General features: G+C 33.8%; 1 protein-coding gene across 6 annotated transcripts in view; it reads right to left on the reverse strand.

Annotated features, from left to right (window-relative positions):
* The window catches only part of LOC128881613 (heparan sulfate glucosamine 3-O-sulfotransferase 1), a 210,376-nt gene that overhangs the window by 27,632 nt on the left and 164,578 nt on the right, over positions 1 to 18,166 (reverse strand). For 2 of the 6 annotated variants that reach the window (XR_008458118.1, XR_008458117.1), the window contains exon 3: positions 12,147 to 15,963. The exons of 3 other annotated variants lie outside the window; for them this stretch is intronic. The gene's annotated coding sequence lies outside the window, so the exon portion shown is untranslated. Of the gene's footprint in view, positions 1 to 12,144; positions 15,964 to 18,166 lie in introns of those variants that run through there. One more of the 6 variants, XR_008458121.1, reaches the window with a different exon arrangement.

Raw genomic sequence — 18,166 nt, forward strand, 5'->3', positions numbered from 1 at the left:
TACGGACAGGCAACCGGTCCGACATGTATGTCAGTACAGGTTGCCTAGTTCAAGGGGTTAATTTTCTGTACGTTTCGTTCATGTGCTCCTGTGCGAAGAGGTGGCACGAGAAATACATGGTACGTATCGAAATTCTGAGGAAATTTTACATTTTAGTATCAGGAGAACATTATACTCAAAGAAGTAGCATAACTTTGAATTAAATATCGATACTTACCTCTTGTATCAGGAGGACGTAATGAGCGAGTAGGTATCGTAATTTTTATTTTCTGCTGGTTACTTACCTCTTGTATCAGGAGAACGTAATGAGCGAGTAGGTATCGTAATTTTTATTTTCTGCTGGTTACTTACCTCTTGTATCAGGAGAACGTAATGAGCGAGTGGGTATCATAATTTTTCTTTTCTGCTCGATACTTACCTCTTGTATCAGGAGAACGTAATGAGCGAGTAGGTATCGTAATTTTTATTTCCTGCTGGTTACTTACCTCTTGTATCAGGAGAACGTAATGTGCGAGTTGGTATCATAATTTTTATTTTTTGCTTGAAACTTACTTTTTCTATAAGATCATGATGTACGAGGAGGTGGCAGTACTCGATTACAATTTATTATAGTTACAATTGGGTCTTAGTGCGTCACGAAGCAATGAAGGGGTTTTCTGAGAAAAGAAATGTCCTGTCCGCGGAAAATCATTAAGTATGGTACAGTAGTTGGCGGTTCGCGATCAGTTAGTTTCGTTAGTTAGATTTTCAATCTCTCCAACTCTTGCGTGTTCGCGAAGTCTGTAAATTTTTTTCTTTCAAACGAAATAAGAACAGCGTAACAAGTCTTCCCAATCGTTGAGGACGTTGATTAATTAACAGAAGGTGTTCGATAAGGGAATATAATTTCCAGAACGGAACAAGGGGGAAATGGGTTGTAAAAATATTCGTCTTATCTGATCCTGTCTTCGAGGTTGTCAGGTGTTAAATGTAGGATATGTTAGTGAGACTGTGTTTAGTGTGTTTCTGTATTTAAATAAATGTTCGAAGGAAAGTGAGTACATTTGTTAACGGTTTATCTAGTGAGAACTTGTTTGTTTGAACAAGTGTGTTACTAGGTGGATGCTTAGAATGCTTGACATTAAAACTATCGAGGTCATTGTATATTTATTATACATATAATTGTATGTTCTTAATTAGAGGGAGGAGAAGTAAATTAATTCATCAATAAAATTGATTTTTATTGTAATATATGCCTGACGTATTTAGACTTGTCTGGCCATCACTGGATGATTCTACTTGCGTTGGTGTTCGAAACGTAAATAGTGGTTTCTGCCATATATTCTGTTTGTAATTAATCAATTGCAGTAGAACTAATGTTAATGTTAAAACGTAAATAGTGGTTTCTGCCATATACTCTGTTTGTAACTAATCAATTGCAGTAGAACTAATGTTAATAGTAGACTGATTTTAAGAACTGTGAAGTACACGGGTTAAATTGACTGGCTTGGTAGTTTCAGCGTTAATTTTTGAAAGTTGAACATGCTTTTGATAGACCAGGTAACAATGTACAAAATTATTGTCAACCTTGATTAATATAGTAAGTCCTCTTCTAAGGTAGACTCTCTAAATAGGCTGGTAGTTAAGTTGGGAAAATTCATTCAAGCGGTGTTTGATGTTGTTGAATAATACAGTTGTGTATTCTATGAATAAATATGTATTTGGATAAAATATGTAAAAATTTGTTCGATGAAATTCTGCTCTGAATAAAATATCCAATAAATTTGTTCGATGAAATTCTGCTCTGAATAAAATATCCAATAAATTTGTGCGATTAAGTTGTGGTCTGAATAAAATATTCAATAAATTTAATCGATTAAATTCTGTTCTGAATAAAATATTCAATAAACTTATTCTATTAAGTTCTGCTCTGAATATTCAATAAAGTTCACAATTCAAATTACTGTTGAAAATCTCTAAATTGGTCCCTTTACTTTATCTTATAAGTTATATTTACTATATAGTGTAAAAGTAGTTCAAAAATATGGCTTACAACATTTCTATACGAGGCAATATTTTAAAAAAAGATTGATCTCAATGAGCCTCAATCTCTGATCATTTCTCGCAATTTTTACTTGTGATGGTATTTATAAATATTGCTGGTAGAATAGTGTTTATTTTAAGTTGGTCTCACCATGTTTTAATTAGTTACAGAGAGAATAATTGGCAGAAACCAGTATTTACGTTTTAAACACCAACGCAAGTAGAATCATCCAGTGATGGTCAGACAAGTCTAAATACGCCAAGCAAATATTAAATATCGATTCTGTCTTCTAGTTTGTTTAGTATTAAATGTGTGCCATAGTAATGAGCCCGTACGTCATTAATACGCCTTTTTAATAAATAAAAATAATAAAATAAAAATAATCGAATAAATAATAACGAACCAAATAAAGTTATTCGAGAATAATGAGTAAATTCTTAGTGGAATAATATTCGAACAAAAGTTAAAAATTATCTGAAATTATTCAAGAATAACATCTTACTAAAATGAATCTAATTTGAATAACTTTTCACATTTATCCTCGAATAACGAATACTTTTTCATCGAAGAGAATCGTTATTTTTTGTTTACGAATATAATTCGGGGTTTATTCGTTATTCTCGATTCGCTGCTCGAAATAAAATTTACACGACTCCGTCAAACGATATACACCACATTAAAAAGATTCGAATTCAAATTCATCGACGTTCGTTCCCATCATTTCGTGGACACTTAAAATTCTAAATTGTTGATGAAACCTCCGAGGAAAATAATAACGGGTCAACAAAGGTGATAACGGCGAGAATGTTGGACGCATTTTCGAGAATTAATTTCGTGCATGTAAATAAGATAGTAATAAGCGGACAGTAATCCGAGGTTCTAATTAAAACGCTTCCATTCCGAAGAGTTGTGTTCACGCTAACGAGCTAAAGGTCAGAGCGGAAGCTCTTCAATTATGCAAATTCTTGGTCATAGCGCATTCACCTTTTCTTCGACTGTTGTGGGGCATTTCCGACGTTTTATATCGTTGCCCTCATCTCCGCCGAATGCAATTACGGGACTCGTAGAAAATCTGTCCCTTTGGCCTTGATCATCTTCGCAATCCACGACACGAGTCTCGCGTGTTTTCGTCATGCGACAAGGAGTGCCAACGACATTAATTGGTCTTGCCTTGCGCGGTGCTTTTCGACGAAGAGGACTACGTACGTTTAAAAGATCGATCAGCTTCCGAGAAGCAGTTTCTGTTTGATTAGACCAGTGGCTCTTAACTTTCTCGAGCAAAATCGATTTGCAGACAATGATGGTTACCTCTTGCAAGCTCTTCGTTCTTTTTTATGTACATCCATTATTTGGGGATAATTCGAAAAATGTTTGAAATCAATCTTAAAGAGGGTGAAAATTCTACGAGAAAAGGTTAAATAAACTTTATCTTTGGTTTGTGTAATAGAGACGACATTTAATTAAATATTAGTTAATTCTATATTCATTATTAAGTTTATTCTCTTGTAATTGTACTTTACCCCTAGAATTATTAAAGACAACGCATACCTATTAAACGATCTACTATATCTTTAAAATTACATGGTGCAGGACATATCGATTTATTAATATAATTTAAAAATAATTTTAAGAGAGAATATCATTAAGACAATTGACTTGCTTAGTTATTAAAATGCTAAATCACAACGTCTCACTGTGTTCACCTTTTTTTTTTTTTCGTCGGTTTTGTTTGTTTTCTTTCTAACTTTGTCATAATACTGAATGTGATCTGTAAAAACGTACTGTAAACCATCCACTATTTTATTTATTACATGAACTACTAAAGAGGAGGAAGTACTTTATCCCCATTCAATAAAAACGTACATTTTCCAACTATTTCTTAAACACGTCACCTTTGCAACACACCTGTAACTAAAGAACATGAAATAATAATGTAACATTAAGATTTACCCCAAATATATTATATTTCCAATATATCTAACTAAAGAACTCGAAACAATATTACACGATAAAAAATATTCCCAACACATTATCTTTTCAATATAAATGACTAGAAAACATAAAATAATAATAGTATTAAGAATTTTTTCAAATACATCGTCTTTCCCATATATTAGGTTGTCCCAAAAGTTTCTTCCGTGACTTGCACTCAATTATTTTGTGCGGCAGTGTTTATATAAATAGACAACCTAATTTCTTAGATGTTAATATTGTATAGCAGTAATGGAGCAAAATGAATCGTACGCAATTTAATAATGTAACATTAGACATCAAATATTGTGTATGTATTACTTATTAATGAAATGGAAGAAACTTTTGGGACAACCTAATATTTGAAACGAAAGAACATAAAATAATAGCGTAACATTAAGATACATCTCAACCACACCATATTTCCCATATATCCGAAACTAAAAAACATAAAACATTAACAGGATAAAAATTTCTCTCGACCACATCGTGTTTCCAACGTACCTAAAAGAAAAAAGAACTGAAAACAGACTATTCTACCAGAATGAATAGGATCAAGATTCTCCTTCCATCGAGATTTGCGATTTGCATCGTTAAGGGTTGAGGTTCTTTGCTGGCAACTTTTTCGTAGTGAAAAATATTCGCGTTGAAAGCCTCGATTCGGGAAGATTACGCCGCGGAATTACAAAGTCAAAGAGCGTTCCACGCGATCGCGGTGAAGACGAAAGCGGAAAAAAAAAAATGTCCGAACGCAAATCAGTACGGGATCTAAGGAAAGAAGGAACCCGTAATCATCCCCCGGGGAAGTCGATTGATCGCGAACGAAAAAACTCGAGGCGAATGTTGCGTGTTCGCTTTGCATGTCGACCATCGAGAAACGGTGGTTTAAGGCGGCGAAAAGCGGCCATGCGGGACGAGCCGGCCTTGTGGGTGCAACCCATTATGCAAGCGGAAGAATGCCGTGTGTAACATCGTCCAAGCGATCGTATACACGGTTCTCTGCCACTGTGCATCATTAACCTCTTTGCTATTCGACGCATCGATTTTCTCTTTCACAGTTTTTTGATTTTCCCTGCGGTCGTAAGTCACTCGTTCTTGGAACCCTTCTGGCAGGATTTTCATCGGACTGTGGAGAGAAGTAGGCTAACATTTTAAAATAATGTACTCGATTCAATTTACTGAAGCAAAGTTCGTTGAATAGATTGTGTACTAGGGAAGAAAATAGTTTAACATTGATTTCATAGATTCTTTGTTTACTATCGTGTTGGTGATATGTCATGCCATTTTTAAATATTTCTATATGTAGATCATTATATTTGTCTTGGAAGGGTTTATCAGAATGTGTATAAGAAATTATATCATTTTGTTTAAAAAAACAGAGTCGACCTTCATACCTCTTCCACGCTTCCACCAATAATAAATAGATTGGCACCCTTCGAAACTTTTGTTCGACACTTTTTTTCTTCTGTTTCGAAAAGTAAGCGAATTATTCAGGTGGCCTGTTTTAAATGCTTCACCCTGTATATTACCTTCGACTGCTCTATAAATCTACAAAGTTTCGTTCGAATTCGAACCAAATGATCCACAGCAATCGCAAGTAGCAGTCGTCGCGAGTAAAGCGCAATTTGAACACCGAAGTGTTCGAATTCGCAGCTGGAAGATGGATGCGCGAAGGGTTGATCGATTATAAGGCACGGGAAGAGAATCCGCTTTCGAAAATTGATGCGCGCCAGGAAACGGGCAACCGGAAGGTAGAAATCCAGTAGTAAAGGCGGTGGTAAGCGATCGTCGTGTCGGCGCCGGTTTCCAAACAATGGCAACGATGATCGATAACCAACGCAAACAATGCTCGTCAAACTTTCCCTTCCGATGCACGTATCACTGCGGAAGAATTCTTCGCGTTTGTTTCGAAATTGTTCCCTCGTTCTCCACCGTATTGTCTCCGTCGCTTCCCGCATCGCGACCTCTTCGCTCGTTGTTTGTCTTTTTCGAAGGTTAACGCTGTAAACGTGCAAACACTCGGAGGTTTCCGTTTGGAGGTTTCGCGTTGGTTCCTTACGGACGTAACGAGATTCCAGATCGCGAGGACGATGCTGCAAAATTTAAACGCTCGTTGCGTAATTTGCCCAATTGGGAACGAGGCGGGACCGATCCGGGTAGGATTGAACCGGGTAAAATAAAGTAGTAACTAAGTATGAGATGTAACTTTTGCGCGATGTAACTTCTGGTCAGTTACCGATCACTTGACTGAGTTGTAAATAAAGTAAACCTTGTTCGCTGGTTAGGTCGAAGAACTTGCCGTTATTAAAGATGGATGTCTTTATATGTATAATCAGATTCATTTTTGTACATTGGTATTGTTGTATAGCTGTATACGTGTATACCTGTATAGTTGCGTTGCTGTATAATTATATAATTGATGCATGTCATCGCATTATTAATCAAATCGATTTTTGTACATTTGTATAGTTGTATAGCTGTATCAGTGTATACCTGTATAGTTGTGTTGCTGTATAATTATATAATTGATGCATGTCATCACATTATTAATCAAATCGATTTTTGTACATTTGTATAGTTGTATAGCTGTATAAGTGTATACCTGTATAGTTGCGTTGCTGTATAATTATATAATTGATGCATGTCATCGCATTATTAATCAAATCGATTTTTGTACATTTGTATAGTTGTGTAGCTGTATACGTGTATACCTGTATAGTTGCGTTGCTGTATAATTATATAATTGATGCATGTCATCGCATTATTAATCAAATCGATTTTTGTACATTTGTATAGTTGTATAGCTGTATACGTGTGTACCTGTATAGTTGCGTTGCTGTATAATTATATAATTGATGCATGTCATCGCATTATTAATCAAATCGATTTTTGTATATTCGTATTGTTATATAGTTATATAGTCGTATAATTCTATAGTTATACATAGCTGTATATTTATATATTTGTACAGTTTTATAGTTGTATAGCTGTACAGTTAATTATATAGTACATAATACATACCTCTTGACTGACTCTTGACTTGAATATTTTCCAAAACGTTAAAAATTGTTGATTCTACTGTCTATTTGAAAAATAACGTTACTTTTAATCCAACATTTAATTTAAGAAATTATAACCGTTCGAATGAAAATCGAATTACAAGGAATTTCTCATTCTAACCCATTTGTAAGGTAACTAATATATACATTTCAGAAAAATATACATAATAATAAGCATAAACATTTTCATATTATGTCTTATCTTTTTAAAATAATCGTTTCGTTATCACTTTATTTACCGGGTGCCTATTTATAGGCTTTTTAATTGCAATTTATTTACTGTGTCGATGGTTGTCTACGAACAATGTTTATCGTTTGGAAATAGATTTGGCTTTCAATGTACCTAGTAACAGTATGAAGGAATTATTGTCAGCCTAGATTGGCATATGCTACTGTAAAAAATTCTCTTTTGAATTAAAGTCTGCTTCTAAATAGCCCGGTAGATAAAGTGTTAATATTAAAATAAAATCAGAGTTAGTCGAGACGAACCCAAGAAAACAATTGCAGTGCAAAGAGTCAATATTATTTTGATTAAACGATACGTTTGGGTACGCGCATTTCCCGAACCCAATTAAATAAGATAACCAGTGTCTCCAATTTAAAACACATTATACAGAAAGCGTAGAATAATAGTCGGGTCAAGTGTTGTCGCGAAGCAACGTAACACCCGAGCAGACACTGGTTACACCCAACTTCATTATTTCGGAATCTTCGTACCACTCCGACCTAAATTCCATCGTACGCTTCCCTCTCTTTTTCGTCGATTTCGCGATACACAACAGGATAGCTGCGTTGAATAGATAACGAACGAACAATGCACAGTGACGTTCTCGCGTCAACGGAATTAATCGGATTTCGAGAAACAAAACGAGAGACGGGTATGCTAGGTCTGTGAAGATGCGCGTATCGATCTACCGAATTTCGTCTGCCGGTATTTTCTTTTCTTTTTCCCTTGGAGAACGATTGGAATATTTTTAACCCTACGCACTCGTCTATTTCCTGCCAGGGGAGTACTCCTGCAAACTGTGCGAATGATTGCGTAGGATAAACTTGAATATGTTTTAATAAAAAAAATGTATGGTTAAAATTTTTCATATGGTGGCACGAAAAGGGAAATTAAAATATGGTATATGCTAAGATGTACAGAAAAAATAGGAACTGGTGTTAAAACTGAATGTGTGAACGCTCAAAGAAAGTATGCTTATGTATAAATGCTCCTATCCTTTTATTAAAATAAGAAATTTAGGCGTGTTTAACTGTTATGATTACTTGTATCGACAGCTGGCAGAGACTTGACAGTTTAAGAAATTTTTAAAAATTCTTTTAAATAACTTTAAACGTTGTCGGAGATTTTACGTTATAAATGTACGATGCGAATATTCGACTATAATACTATACATTCATAAAAACATGCAAACAAACTGTAGAAATATACACGTTTACAAACATAGAAATATACAGAGATGCAAATATATAGTTGCAATGAAAATTGATTTTTATATACGTGTATAGTTATATATAGTCGTCTTAACGTTATGCTAGCAGCACAACGATTTCCTTGATAATTCAGCACTAAATGTATCGGTTTTGATTTTTCCATTTTTGTTAATTTTGACGGTCGGCCTTTGTGGTACAAATTAGTACAAAATAAGTATTAAATATTTCACTAACAAGTCCGGCATGATTCTGCTGATTTGGTCCTGGCAGCTTAAGAGAGGTATCGTATAGCTGTATAATTGTATAATTGACGCATGTCATCATATGTCTAATCAGATTGATACATTTACAAATCTATATCTACACTTGCAAAATACATCTTTTCGCTACATTTTCAGTTTTCAGCAAAATCAAGATAATTGCTTCAAAAAGTGCCCGATTGGACATGCGACGACACGTGCCTTCAGGAACGAGGTGCCGTGGTAAAACAATGGTTAATTTTAGACGTTTATCGATCTAGAAGGGATAAGAGACCGACGTATTAAATTGGTTAAAAAATGACATCGGTTTTAGTCAGGTGACGATCCTCGATTAACCGAATTTCCGCATGACCCTCCAGCTGATCCTGAAAGTTGTAAACTCATAAAGCTCACGGATCCGAAAAACAAGCGAACAAATTTCTCGCTAACTAGTAGCCTTCATGGCAGTTTGGCCATAAAGGAAAATTCGAATTTCTGAAGCATGAATAGCTACCGTTGGCTTTATGAATCTACTGTTACGACGCAACGCGGACGTAACTGACCGAATTGAGTGAAATTGGTCCATCCAAAAGGGATGTGGAGGGTGTTGAAAATATTTGCTACCGTTTTCAGGGCATCTAAATTGTCAGAGGTTTTTTTTTAAAAAGTCCACAATATTTATTTCGACCTCGACATGTGAGATAAAATCTGCTTATTGCGAGTGTATTTGTTTACTGGAAAATGGAGTAATTTTATTGTCGAGTTTTTTCGATTAATATATTTCTTTTTTTATGTTTTTTATTTTCACATTGCGATTCTCATCAGAAATTATTATGATTTTCTTGTACATCTATAAAAGATGAAAAATGAAGGAATAACTCTGATGGTTGAAAAGTGTTTTGAAAAATTGTGAAATTCTGTAAGTAATTAATGAAAGTTTTGTGAATATTTTCAATAAATAAATTAATATCAATGAGTAATTTTAGACAAATGAAATTTTAAAATATTTACTATGATACTCTTATTGTAGTATGATTATGTAAAGACGATAATGATGCAGTATTACACGAACAATACATTAAGTTTCATCTGTTTGTAGTCACGTTTAGAACGAACGCAATTATATAGCATATGAATATACAAATTAAAATGAAAAACGTCCTTGGTTCGTTCCATTATTTACCTCTGACACACACATTTAATTATTCAATGGATTCATTAACTCTTCAAATTAAAATTGACCACATTTCAGAAATAATTTCCCTCTAAATTCTCAAACCTTTCATTCACCACTAATATTTTATTAATCTGCTATTTACTTTCATGCTTATAAATTATTACCGACCTTCGTAGAAATTAATTTTGTACGTTCGCTTTCCATTTCTATGTTTGTAGGTCCTATAATCGCGTATCGAACTAAAAATAACTCAAAATAACTCAAAAAGGAACTCAAAACAAATGATTCAAAACGTTAAAAGCTTACAGTTTCGAAACAATATTCAGTTTTGCTCAATTTTACGCATTAAATTTATTTTACTAAAAGCCTCCTTTAACTAAAAAGTAAAACTATATCGGTTTTGCAAAGACGGTTATTTTAAACCTTCCACTGAGAAAAGGAAACCAAAAAGAGCTGAGCTGGAAGAGAATGGTTCGATCGTTTTCCAGGGGCTGAATGGCTACTTTAAGGGCTTAGTGTTCAATGTTCTTGGAACACGCGAAATTTGTGGAAACTTTTGCCATCTGCAGTCGATCCTGGCGAACTGGATCGATAATTTCCAAGAAAGTTGAAACTGCATCATATCCATGCAAGCACGGCGATTCAAACTTACCAAGGAATCTTCCTCTACATTTCCCCTATATTCTGTTCTATACGTTGTAAGTTTTAGTTCTACCCCTTTGGTTACTTAGGACAATGTTATCTTGATCGTTGATATCTAACAGACCGACGTGATTGTGAAAGAGAAAAAATATAAAATTCTTTTACTATATCAAAGTTATATTTTCATTGGAAAAATAAGCGAGACTTCATTAATTTTCTGAAAAATTATTTAGTCAGCTTTGTGTTTATAGATTTTATTGTAAAACAGTATTCAGCATTAGCATCAGCATCTATTAATTCAAAGTGACGAATATTGTTTTAAGTACGATTTATAGAGAAACGAATATAAAAATGTCTACTGATTTATGGTTAAAAATAAACTGAGAAGTTGAAAGGTGTGTTATTATTACATTAAGAGAAATTTAAGAAAATTAACAATTGGGAAAGAGATAAGTTTCTATAAAAATGATGCTATAAATCCTTTAAATTAAATTCACATAAAATCATTATTTTAAATATGAAGACTCAATCTTAGTATTATCATAATAATACACACTGTGACCTAAGAGTATAAAATGAAAGAGTACGAAAGTGTGAATAAGGAAAATAAAACATATCAATTAGAAATATAACGAATATTCAAAAATCAGTCTCTGATAAAAAAGTTATACTAATTATTATTATAGTTCTTACTCAACATAGAAAACTCATTAAGGAAATTTTGTATTTTATCAATCAGCGATCGAACGTTGAGAGAAGATAGCGAATTTAATGAATTTTCTATTCAGGGGTCACGCATAGGAGTATTTTATAATAATAGAACAATAAACTATAATATATTATCAGTCACATTGTATGCAAATATTAATGAACAAAGGCACTGGATACGTTCCAAGAATCGTTACACACACTCCAGCGCATCTTCTGTGCTCGCACGAAGGCAAATTGCTAATTCACTTTACCCATTCACGCTATAGTAATTAAGTTTTATAGTTGACGTTGTAGGATTCGTTTGGTTAATTCAATGGCGTGACGAAGCAAATATTTTGTGATAAGCTGTAATCACGTTGATATTAACACCGTTAAAAAAATGTACGCATAAAAATTAATATGGTTAGCAAGTAATGCTAGGTTATGCAAGTTATGATTATCGTAAGGGTAGTATTAAGATTCGTGTTACAACTAAAATTTATATGAATTTTTTAAGTAAATAGAAATCGAAAATAAAGTAAACATTTTTGACGAGACTTCGTTTTCGAGAAAACCGATTTTTAAAATCTGTCTGGCCTAATTCAGGCTTGTCTGACCGTTACTGGATAATTCTACTTGAATTGGTGCTTAAATTAGAATGACATTATTGTGTTATATATTTTAACTATTTTTAACTGGTTAGAATGTAAGAAGATCGACGTAGAACAGATGACATACTAACAATCCTTATAAATATTAATGTAAGTAGAAATTGTGAGTAATAGTCAGACCTGTGAATTTTTTAATCCAATTATTTTAAAAACATAGCTTCGTTTGACAAAATTGTATTCCACATTTGTTATGTATCATTACACGGAAAATTACTTCGTGTCGTATGAAAGTAAAATAAATTACATAATACCATAATAAAATAATTTAATGAATTTAACCTGAATGTTCCAGGAAAAGGAAATACAGAATCAAAGATTAGGCTTGATATTTGCAGTATTTATAATGATAACATAACTTTTAGTATCAATATAATACATCGAAATTAATATTAACATAAATATGTATGTTAATATCTACTATACATATAATATTACATACAAATAAATATCAAACAATTGCAAAGTCGTTCTACATTGAATCAATCGTACTATAAAACACTTCTAAAATACTTTCATCTCAAATTTTTTACTAATTCTAAATATCGTGATACTTTTTTCTGAAGAGGAACTTACGAAGGAACACTAGAAAACGTTGATAATGATGATGTTATTATGACAAATGTAAATATACAAAAATATACAAGACGTGTACAAATCCATAAATATATAAAATATGAAAAAGTCGAACATATATTACAACATTCGCAAAGTGAAACGTATTTTAATTTACAATTCTGCTTTTCTCTAGTGTATATAAAAATATGAATTTACGTAAACCTCCGCAGTCTACTAATGATCTAATAAAATACGAATCAAACTGTGGGCAATAAATTACCGAAAAATCATTTACAGTCTGCTCGTGGTTGTAAAGTTGGTATCCTGATATTGAGGTGAAATATACCGTTCCTTATCGAAGGATGAACTTATTCGGTGGACCAATGGAGTGGAGCATTACCGAGATAAGCTGCTATTTGTCTGAAAAGTAACGTCCCTGTGGATAAATGTTATCGTAACGTGAGAAAACTTCGAGTCCGCAATAAAGTTCTCAATGAAAGCTCATGTTTCCATGAAACGTCATTTCGACACCACTGCAAATGGTACGAGTGTGTACGTTATGTGCACGACAGGGAGAAAAGTACGACTGTTAATTTTTAGAGTCACCGTTGACATTTAAAATAATGTTTCCGTATAGACAGAGGAGACTACTTTTAGATTCTTTTTGATATTTCTTAATTATTATAATTATAATGATTGATACTGTTTTAGGTTGTATTATTATTTTCATTTATTGACAGCATTGCTTTATAGATTATTATAATTATTTGTTTGGAGATACCATTTTGCCATATGCAATTATTACAATTTACTTTTAAATATTAATTTTAAATTACACGATTATTATTATTTATTGACAGACATTAGTTTAGCGTATACAATTATTATAATTTGCTGGTAGATATTATTTTGGGCCATACAATTATTAAAATCCATTGACAGACATTATTTTAGCACACACAATTATTAAAATGTACCATATACAATTATTATAATTTATAAGCACACATTGCTTCAGGTAATACAATTATTATCGTCATTTATTTGCAAACATTCTTTCACATGTTCACCTTGAATTACACATTTTGTGACTATTCGAAGATAGAAATACAAAGTCTTTTTTTGTTTAAATTTTCTTGATTGTAACAGATGCATCTCAAGATCGACAGCAATTGTTACTTCCCAAAATTGTGTCTCCTTACCCTTCAAGGTGGCGGTCGTCTTTATTCCCTCAGTGTCGTGATCGAGTATTCTTGACACAATTTTCGGGGTCACCATTGTCATTATTGAGTGCACCCTCCATTTATCATACGTCGTGCAAGAACCGAGGTCGCGGGGAGGATTTAAAAACGATAACAGTGAGACAATACGTCCTCGAATCCGACATTGAACTTCTCGAACTACCCCCTTTGTCTCGCGATTGTCCGCGAACATTCTATTTAACCCTTCGCGCGCTACTGGCGCCACTTCGGCGACGTGACATGCACTCCAGTTCCCTTAAAGTTTTGCTTGTGAAAAAATTATGATTAGACTGAATTTAAATTAGAAGCATTTATAGAAAATTGTGTGATTAAGAGAAGCTCGTGTATTAATTATAGTGGCTGAATGAAACCATTGAGTGAATGGTAACGAGTGAGTAAAATATAAATTGTAAGTACATAATTTGTACATTTTTGTAGGAAATAGGTGTTGTACATTAATTACAATTATAATAGTACTTTAAAGCAATATTGTAAGAAGAATAATTAAAAATTTCAATTATAATACGTATTATACATTCTAGAATCTTTGGGTAACACCATTTTTGTATATATACATTTTGGTTTTCATTATTTTAGTAGTATCATTGTATTAACAATTAATGATTTCATTTTTAGGTATCTGGAGAGGTCGACTTTCATTCTATTATGACATCGGCCTGGCTTATCTAGAACAAGGTTTTGATGGACAAAGGTTCCAAGAATATTACTAATCACAACAAGTTACATAGAAAAGAATGGTGTCAGTAATCGACTGAGGCATAACAGAACCTGTAGCACAGACGACCTTGTGCACGTTTTAAAATAAGTGATTATAAAATATTAATTGAAAGATCCTAGATGTTATTTAACCACCGTGAAAATTAACAATATTATTGACTGTATGTACCTTAAATCAATTTCTAAATATCTTATCTACGATATCAGCTTTCGTCAACTCAATTTTCATTCTATCATGGTATCGACGTATCTAGGAAAATGTTTCGGAGGACAAAGTTTCCAAGAATATTACCAATCATAACAAGTGACATCACCAGTTACATAGAGAAGAATGGTGTCAGTAATCGACTGAAGCATAACAGAACCTGTACCACAGACGACCTCCTGCACGTTTTAAAATAAGTGATTATAAAATATTCATTGCAAGATTCTAGATGTTATTCAACCACCGTGAAAATTAACAATATTATTGACTGTATGTACCTTAAATTAATTTCTAAATTTCTTTTTCTATAGCGTATCAACGATATCACTTTTTGTCAACTCAATTTTCATTCTACCATGGTATATCTAGGAGAATGTTTCGGAGGACAATGCTTCCAAGAATATTACCAATCATAACAAGTTACATCACCAGTTACGTAGAGAAGAATGGTGTCAGTAATCGACTGAGGCATAACAGAACCTGTAGCACAGAGAACCTTGCTCGCGTTTTAAAATAAGCGACCCTACACGGGAGGGTTAGGTGTCAGGTAGAAGTACACCTTCCTCTAATATAACATAATTCGTCGCGCGAGGAGTCAGTTTGAGGATACGCCGCGACATTCAGCCCTCGTTACTCGGTTCGATTCTTGACCTACCTTCGTCACTCCAATTAGTGATTTAGTCGGTTACCCGTTTTCGCATCGACGCCTTCGGTTTTTCGAGTTGACCGAGGATCCAACGACCAACAGACGCATCCACGGATCTTAGCCAGGCGGTTTGTTCGTAGTTCAGCCCCCGATTCTCTCAAGGACAGACACGTCCTCCGCTAACTCGATCCCCCTTCAACCTTTTTCCTCGAGTGCTTTTCACGAGAAGGGTCGAAGGGAGGGGGTTGCCACCGCCCGCTTTTCTCTCCTCCGGTTGCCATGGCTTTGAGCATCGTCGAACAACGCAAAGGCCAAGTGTCGCGACCACGGTTCTACCCTTGTGCATCGATTACATCATTCTTCACCTCCGGTCTCGCCCACCGTTTCCCCATCCTCCCCCGCCCTGCAGCTCCTTCGTGTCCGTGGCAGGTCGAATGCAATCACGACCCGAACAAGGCGAAGGGCGCTTTCACCGTTTCGAAGAAACGGCTGACACGATTCGTCCACGCTAATGGATCCGTATTCGACGATGGCGCGAATCGAGTTCTTGTTAAATCCCTGCGAGATCAACCCTTTCGATACTACGGTTTCTCGCGGCTGTTGGTGACAACTGCGAGGCTTCTCAGAATTTGTCTGGTATTGTTGTTTCAAGGCCCGTTGATAAGAAACCTGGGAATAAAGGTTTTTAATACTGTATTTAATTAAGTATATTTGTTACATGTACCGATATATGTTTTTGTAATAATAATAATAATAATAAAAAAAAAAATACATGTCGAATTGAGTAACCTCCTCTTTTTCGAAGTCGGTTAAAAAGGGTTAGTTCCAGGGGTAGAATTAGTGTTGAGGTTCATTAATAAGGGAAACCTAGGAATAAAGAATGTTAATATTAGAACTACGACTGCATGTTTGTTGCACATACCGATATATCGTTTTTAATTAAAGGAGGAAAGGGCGGATCACTTTATTATTTTAAGAAGTTAGACAAACATGGGTCGAATTGACTGGTTTGGTAGTTCTAGTATTAAGGGGAGAAGCCTACCTGGGGCCAAGCGGTCCAAAACGGTGCATGTTTCTGAATTTTTTTTTGGAGAAATGGAAAATTTTCTGGTAAAAAGTTTCATGGTATTCGAAAGAATACTTCTTCGTGCATGTGTCGCGATTTTTGTATTTAAAAATATCTCGAATTAACAAACTTCTGAAGTTGTAGGTTTTTTACTCGAGTATTCATTGAAATTCAAAACATAGGAATTTTCGAATAATATATTGAATTATCTAAGTGCTTAGATGAGACAATATCCCTCGTTAAAAACCCAGGGAACTAGATATATAGATTGGAACTACTAAAGTACACCTATAGGACATACTAATTAACATACTACATTTTTCTAATTAAAAATGAAACGGATAAATTAATTTATAAATATCATTAGGTTACCTGTTTAAATAATTATTGCCGACAGTTGCATGGAAGATATCGTTAATAATTGAGTAATTTTAGGAAGTTAGACAAACTTGGGTTTAATTGATATAAATATAAATATATATATAAATACAAATACAAACACAAATATAAATCGTAAATATAAATATAGATGTAAATGTAAGTTTAAGAACTGAAGAATAGAGTTATACGTGTTCGAATACTATTCATAACGTAATTAAAATTAATACGAAGCACTGAACAACACTTGCGATGAACTAATTAGCAGCTTAAAACTTCCCATGTAATGTAATTTTCTTGACACTGTAGCGTCAGTCTGGATATTACATTGTCTTTAGGTTCCCTGTAAGAGCTTAATAACCGACAGACGCGGGTCCCTTGTCTCGTCGCATAATTAAATATTATCTCGAACACCGTTCGTAATTTCATTGAAAAATTTCATAATTTCTGGAAAGCATTAATCAAGTCTATGGTAATTAATTTTATCATCTTCTCGTAAACAGTTCCACAGTTAGACAGTTCTTTTTCTGAATTGGTAATATAGTTATGCATATTAATTTGTTGGGTCGTCTCGAGGCTTTTTTGTAAAAATCCTTTGTGAATACAACTATCTGTCAAACTATAATCAATATAATTGTAGAGAATCTATAATTCATGCTAATTAGTGAAGAATAAGTTACATATATAGGTTCTTTGATTTAAATATATAAACTTAACTATTTGTCAAATTATTAATTATGTAATAGTACAATAGAAACTTTATTGTTTATTATAACGAATCAGTTAATCACCAAACCAATAGAAACAATTTTGCAGTATACTAACGTTTCGTTAAAATAATCGATTGTTGTTGATTAATTCTGTTAGTTCATGAATTTTGTACCATCACGAAACATAAAATTGTTTATAAAAACTATGTTTCACTTCCTCGGGCAGAATGAAACGTATTTCGTTAAATAACATACAGAAGTAACTTCTATTATTTATGAGAAAAAAATTCCTAAAGAAAAGAACAACAGTTAGAAAAAAACTGATCCTACAAAAAATATATATGGTCGGCAATTACATATCTCGTCGAGATGTACAATTTTTGTTTCAAATATTTTCCCAAAGGAAAATTTCTTTTCTCTATCTCTCTTTCAATGATCAGAATTATTTCGAAGATGTGCCCCCCCCCCTCCCCCTTCCCTTAAACCCGATTGTAGGCTAAACTGCAAAAAGGCATCGTGATTAAAGTCACCATGAACTTTATTTCTGCCATAATTCAAATTTTTCGGCGCGTATCAATCGTTGAACTTCTCTTATGTGAGACATTGTCTTTCATCTGATTACGATCCTGTCTTTTGCGAATCTTCCATGTAACTTGGGCCGTCGCTTTCCGTTGATCCTCATTCGGTGGCTGTGTTTAAGATCGATTAATAAATCTTC

Source organism: Hylaeus volcanicus, chromosome 8 (assembly GCF_026283585.1).
Source record: "Hylaeus volcanicus isolate JK05 chromosome 8, UHH_iyHylVolc1.0_haploid, whole genome shotgun sequence".
In the NCBI taxonomy this organism is placed as follows: domain Eukaryota; kingdom Metazoa; phylum Arthropoda; class Insecta; order Hymenoptera; family Colletidae; genus Hylaeus; species Hylaeus volcanicus.